A 7605-nucleotide genomic window follows, 5' to 3' on the forward strand; every position below is an offset into this window, starting at 1 on the left:
GTAAGGAGATTGAAACAGTCATCAAAAATCTCCAAACAAACAAAAGTCCAGGACCAGACGGCTTCCCAGGGGAATTCTACCAAACATTTAAAGAAGAATTAATTCCTATTCTCCTGAAACTGTTCCAAAAAATAGAAATGGAAGGAAAACTTCCAAACTCATTCTATGAGGCCAGCATCACCTTGATCCCAAAACCAGACAAGGATCCCACCAAAAAAGAGAATTACAGACCAATATCCTTGATGAACACAGATGCGAAAATTCTCACCAAAATACTGGCCAATAGGATCCAACAGTACATTAAAAGGATTATTCACCACGACCAAGTGGGATTTATTCCAGGGCTGCAAGGTTGGTTCAACATCCGCAAATCCATCAATGTGATACAATACATTAATAAAAGAAAGAGTAAGAACCATATGATACTCTCAATAGATGCTGAAAAAGCGTTTGACAAAGTGCAGCATCCCTTCCTGATTAAAACTCTTCAAAGTGTAGGGATAGAAGGCACATACCTCAACATTATCAAAGCCATCTATGAAAAACCCACCGCAAATATCATTCTCAATGGAGAAAAACTGAAAGCTTTTCCGCTAAGGTCAGGAACACGGCAGGGATGTCCGTTATCACCACTGCTGTTCAATATAGTACTAGAAGTCCTAGCCTCAGCAATCAGACAACAAAAAGAAATTAAAGGCATCCAAATCGGCAAAGAAGAAGTCAAACTATCACTCTTTGCAGATGATATGATACTATATGTGGAAAACCCAAAAGGCTCCACTCCAAAACTGCTAGAACTTATACAGGAATTCAGTAAAGTGTCAGGATATAAAGTCAATGCACAGAAATCAGTCGCATTTCTTTACACTAACAACAAGACAGAAGAAAGAGAAATTGAGGAGTCAGTCCCATTTACAATCGTACCCAAAACCATAAGATACCTAGGAATAAATCTAACCAAAGAGGTAAAGAATCTATACTCAGAAAACTATAAAGTACTCATGAAAGAAATTGAGGAAGACACAAAGAAATGGAAAAATATTCCATGCTCATGGATTGGAAGAACAAATATTGTGAAAATGTCTATTTTACCTAAAGCAATCTACACATTTAATGCAATCCCTATCAAAATCCCATCCATTTTTTTTAAAGAAATAGAACAAATAATCCTAAAATTTATATGGAACCAGAAAAGACCTCGAATAGCCAAAGGAATATTGAAAAAGAAAGCCAAAGTCGGTGGTATCACAATTCCAGACTTCAAGCTCTATTACAAAGCTGTCATCATCAAGACAGTATGGTACTGGCACAAAAACAGACATATAGACCAATGGAACAGAATAGAGAGCCCAGAAATAGACCCTCAACTCTATGGTCAACTAATCTTCGACAAAGCAGGAAAGAATATCCAATGGAAAAAAGACAGCCTCTTCAACAAATGGTGCTGGGAAAATTGGACAGCCACATGCAGAAAAATGAAATTGGACTATTTCCTTACACCACACACGAAAATAGACTCAAAGTGGATGAAGGACCTCAATGTGAGAAAGGAATCTATCAAAATCCTTGAGGACAATGCAGGCAGCAACCTCTTTGACCTCCACCGCAGCAACTTCTTCCTAGGAACATCGCCAAAGGCAACAGAAGCAAGGGCAAAAATGAACTATTGGGATTTCATCAAGATCAAAAGCTTTTGCACAGCAAAGGAAACAGTTAACAAAACCAAAAGACAACTGACAGAATGGGAGAAGATATTTGCAAACGACATATCAGATAAAGGGCTCGTATCCAAAATCTATAAAGAGCTTATCAAACTCAATACCCAAAGAACAAATAATCCAGTCAAGAAATGGGCAGAGGACATGAACAGACATTTCTGCAAGGAAGACATCCAGATGGCCAACAGACACATGAAAAAATGCTCCACATCACTCGGCATCAGGGAAATACAAATCAAAACCACAATGAGATACCACCTCACACCAGTCAGAATGGCTAAAATTAACAAGTCAAGAAATGACAGATGCTGGCGAGGATGCGGAGAGAGGGGAACCCTCCTACACTGTTGGTGGGAATGCAAGCTGGTGCAACCACTCTGGAAAACAGTGTGGAGGTTCCTCAAAAAACTGAAAATAGAGCTACGCTACGACCCAGCAATTGCACTCCTGGGTATATATCCTAAAGATACAAACGTGGTGCTCCGAAGGGGCACGTGCACCAGAATGTTTATAGCAGCAATGTCCACAATAGCCAAACTGTGGAAAGCGCCTAGATGTCCATCAACAGATGAATGGATAAAGAAGATGTGGTATATATACACAATGGAATACTATGCAGCCATCAAAAGACATGAAATCTTGCCATTTGCGACGACGTGGATGGAACTAGAGAGTATCATGCTTAGCGAAATAAGTCAATCGGAGAAATATAACTATCATATGATCTCTTTGATATGAGGAAGTGAAGATGCAAGGTGGGGGGGTTTGGGGGGAGGTAGGAAAAGAAAAAATGAAAAGATGGGATTGGGAGGGAGACAAACCATAAAAGACTCAATCTCAAGAAACAGACTGAGGGTTGCGGGGGGGAAGGGGGATGGGAGAGGGTGGTGGGGAAATGGACATTGGGGAGGGTATGTGCTATGATGAGTGCTGTGAAATGTGTAAACCAGACGATTCACAGACCTGTACCCCTGGGGATAAAAATACATTATATGTTTATTAAAATAAAAAAAATTAAAAAAAAAAAAAAAAAGAAATCTATTTAACCTCTTTCTACCTAAGTTTCCTCATTTTTAAATTATGGATAACTAGCCTTGCAAGGTTATTATGAAAATTAAATATACAATTACTTGTATGTATGTGTATCAGTGATTAAAAGCATGAATCTGGAATCTTACTGTCTGATGTTGAGTCTCAGCATCACCATTTTCATATTTGAAAGCACTTCGAATTACATCATTTTCACTTACAGCACACATTGTAAGAGCTACCTATGCTAGAATTTGATACATGAAATAGGGCACCTGGAACACAGTAAGTATTCATTAAATGACAAATATCATTTAACATAACTATTTGTTTACTAAGGAAAAATGAGTTTGATATTCTAGCAAAAGTAGTTATAATAATTAGGTTTTTTTTTTTAAAGATTTATGTATTTATTTATTTGAGAGCAAGCGAGCGAGCGAGAGAGAGAGAGATTGAGAAAGAGCACAAGCTGGGGGGTTGCCAGGGGGAGCAGAGGGAGAAGACGACTCCCAGCTGATCAGGGAGCCCCCCCGTGGGCCTGATCACAGGATCGGGAGACCATGACTTCAGTCAAAGGCGGACACTTAACCAACTGAGCCACCCAGGCACCCCAGTTTTAATTTTAACAGAAATTATCTGGGAGGGAAGTAAAATGGTCAAGCAAGGTGAAGGCAATGTTTGTATGAGTCTCTTTGATTTCTAAGAAATAGTCCCATCAAATCAGTCCTCTAACAGCTTTAAAGGAGAAAATTTCAACTTGGAATCCATAAGCATTAATTTAGTGAAACTATTTAAATTGCTGGCAGGGATAGCAGGTGTTTACTTTCTTATCTCGCATATCCATACAAGCTAGCTTTCCTAAGAGAGAAACTGAGAGAATCAAAGAAGGCCTGTCAACACACTGGCTTATATATCAGGATAAAGTCCTCTTAAATAATATGAAAAAAATTATGTTCTGAAAAAACTAATTAATAAATAATTAATTAATAAATTAAAAAAAATTTATGATTATAAAGCACTTCAGAAAGAAAAAAGATTCAAAGAGTTAAGAGGAAATCAAAACTAATGCCAAGAGGTTAACATTATACAGAACCTGCCACAAAATAGGAAGATCTGAAATTCAGTATAGTTAATTGTGAATTTGTACATTTTTTTAAAGATCTGTTTATTTATTTGGCAGAGAGAGACACACAGAGAGAACACAAGCAGGGGGAGAGGGAGGGGGAGAAACAGGCTTCCCACTGAGCAGGGAGCCGGATGAGGCTAGAATCATGACCTGAGCAGCTGCTTAACGACTGAGCCACCCAGGTGCCCCTGAATTTGTACATTCTTTTTTTTTTTTTTTTAATTTTTTTTTAAATTTTATTTATTTATTTGTTAGAGAGAGAGAGTGAGCGAGCACAGGCAGACAGAGTGGTAGGCAGAGGCAGAGGGAGAAGCAGGCTCCCTGCCGAGCAAGGAGCCCGATGTGGGACTCGATCCCAGTACGCTGGGATCATGACCTGAGCCGAAGGCAGCCGCTTAACCAACTGAGCCACCCAGACGTCCCGGAATTTGTACATTCTTAAGATGACTTGACTTTCCTTGCTTTACCAACCAAGAAGGAGGGCGTGGGCCATAGCAGGTGTTTGGAATCATGTTATTACTCCTTGGAGGAAGAGAAAAATAGGGTCGTTTGTAGCACCTTAATGAAAAGGAGTGTGGTAGGCATATATAGTCTGAAATTGAATTGTCATTTGGAATATGTGCTCCCTTTCTGGAATAAGCATCTAAGATGCATCGGCAAGCCTGCCAAAATACATGAAACCTACCAACTGCTCTCTGTAGATACAGATTTATATAGGAGGATTGAGGGAGCCAGAAGAAACCTGGAACATAGTTTTAGTGGCTTGCAGGTTTGGAGAGGGAAAGTAGAAGACTACAGGGGGCACAGATGGATTTACATCTCAAGTTGAAGGTTGTGACTATGGCACAAAAATCAGAATGCAAAAGTTAAAAATTGCTTATGCAGATGCTATTGGAAAATAGTTTTATTTTATTTATGATGCTTTGTTATGCTGCAACGATAGATTCTCAAAAGCATGGAATAACAATCAGTAAAAGGTTAGGAAAAGCATGCATGAAAAAGATTTAATCTGATTAAGAAAGATCAAATTTGAGGAAGAAAATCTATGAAGAAAAAGCTACAAAGTCAGATATTTTGAAAATATTTAAAAAATCATATTGCATGTCTATTAATTTCTTTTAAGGTTTTATTTATTTATTTGAGAGAGATAGCAGAGCATGAGAGAGAGGGAGCATGAGAGCAGGAGGGAGGGGCAAAGGGAGAGGGTAGAAGAGGCAGAGGATGAGGGAGAAGCAGGCTTACCACTGGGCAGGAACCCAGCATAGGGCTCTGTTCCAGGACCCTGGGGTCATGACCTGAGCCAAAGGCAGAAGCTGTCCCAACTGAGCCACCCAGGCACCCGTACTTCATGTCTATAATTCTTGAGAGAAATAACAGTGACGAGAATTAGGAACAAGCCTAGTTTAACCTGTAATACATTTCCTGACATAATAAGTGCTCAGTAACTATTTATAGATTGAATAAATGTATATACAGGACTACAGAAAACATTAGAAATAATGCCTATTTTTAAAATCACTATAGAGAAGTAAACCTAAATATTTAAGGAGAGAAAAACAGTGTTATAAATACCAGGAATTGATGAGATTGGGTATATGACTGGAAAATAAAAATTGCTGGGCGGGCAATCTGTCATGGACCATGAGGTTTCCTGTACTTTCTGGTCTGATATGCCAAGAATTCAAGACTTTGACTGTATTCTGCCCAGGAATGCCTCAGTTTCATGTTTGCAGGAAGCAACTTTGAGAGATGAAGTGGTCATTTCCCAAAGAGCAGGTTTACTTTTGCCTACTATGAAAGTAGTAAATTCCTCAAGCTTTGTGTTCCTGTCCTCCTGAATGAGGGTATCTATTTTAGGCCCACTGGCATTATCTTTGTGGGTTTGGAAGGGCCTGGGAAGCTAAAGCAAATCACCAGAAACCCTTGCTACTCATTTGTCATGAGTAATAAAGTCCTGTGTCTCTGATCCAGAATTCTTTTTTTTTTTTTTTTAAGATTTTATTTATTTATTTGACAGAGAGAGAGATCACAAGTAGGCAGAGAGGCAGGCAGAGAGAGAGGAGGAAGCAGGTTCCCCACTGAGCAGAGAACCCAATGTGGGGCTTGATGCCAGGACCGTGGGATCACGGCCTGAGCTGAAGGCAGCGGCTTAATCCACTGAGCCACCCAGGCGCCCCCACTGATCCAGAATTCTTGTATCTTCTGCCAGTATCCATGAAACAGTAACAAATTATCTTATTAGCTTGTAAACAAGGTAAAATCTCAGACCTTTCATACTTTTTACAGCATAGAAGAATTTATCCTGTTCATAAGAAATAGTTCTAGTAGTAGAATGGAACAATGCATGTCAAAAAGAAGCTACTGAAGATATATGCTTAAGTAACTTTGCTCAATCAATGCCCTGGAAGCTATCAATGAATTAAATGGGGGGAGAGTCTTTTAAATAATGTTAGTATCCATTTGTTGTATGAGATTCTACTGAAACTCTATCTTTATGGTTTTTAGTTTTCAGTGGAGTTTTGCTAAATTATATCCAGCTCTCATATAATGTTTGAATAAAAGTGAATTTTAACATGTAATTCTTGATTTTATAATGTTTAATAAAACTCTTTTAAAAATTACAACACTCAGGGCACCTGGGTGGCTCAGTGGTTAAGTGTCTGCCTTTGGCTCAGGTCACGATCCCGGAATCCCGGGATCGAGCCCCGCATCAGGTTCCCTGCTCAGCAAGAAGCCTTCTTCTCCTTCTCCCATTCCCCCTGCATGTGTTCCCTCTCTTGCTGTGCCCTCTCTCTGTCAAATAAATAAATGAAATCCTTTAAAAAATTACAACACCCTTATCACCCATTTATCATAAAATTTAAATCACATGAGTTTAATAAATTATGATATTAGTAAATTGTTCAGCAATGCTCACAATATTTATAAATGAAAAGAATAGCCAAAGAAATTTTATACACCCTTAACTTTTATATTACAAATATCTGTCTATTCATGGTTATAGCTATAATATAACTTGGGGTGACACATAACAAAATGTTCATAGTGGTTGGATTAAACATGAGCTTAATGACTTTTTGTATTTTTCAAATTTCTGCAAAAAATGTTACTTTTAAAATTCTGAAAGTCCTTTAAAATATTGAAATAATTATAATCTGTAATTGCACTTCACCTCTACTTATTGTGCAGAGTATATTGCATACAAAACAAAAAGAAACTTCCAGATTTATATTTCTGTACTTCTCTTATCTTCACATTTATTATTTTATTTGTCCTTTTTGTTACACATATTTTGCAAATAACTGCAAATCTACTTCAAAAAATGTAAGATGTAAGTAAATGATTAAAAATTTCACTTTTTTACAAATCTATACATTTTAAAATGAAAGCTCGGAAAAGACCACGGATAGACAACAAAAGACCGAACAAATTTGTCATTATAAGAAAATAAGTATAGGGGTAAACACTGTTATGGTTTGAATTATGTCCCCCCCAATTCATATATTGAGGTCCTAACCCCTCATACTTCAGAATGTGACCTTATTTGAAAATAGGGTCTCTACAGATAAAGTCAAGTTGATCTCATTAGAATGTGACTGGTGTCCTTGAAATGTTATCTCCACCACTTACCAGCTATGTAAGCTGTGAAAGTCATGTTACCTCACTAAACCTCATTGTTCCTCACGTATAGAGAAGGGGTAGAATGTATCTTTCTTGGGGTACTTGTGTGGT

The sequence above is a fragment of the Martes martes genome (assembly GCF_963455335.1).
Source record: "Martes martes genome assembly, chromosome: 14".
Taxonomy (NCBI): Eukaryota; Metazoa; Chordata; class Mammalia; order Carnivora; family Mustelidae; genus Martes; species Martes martes.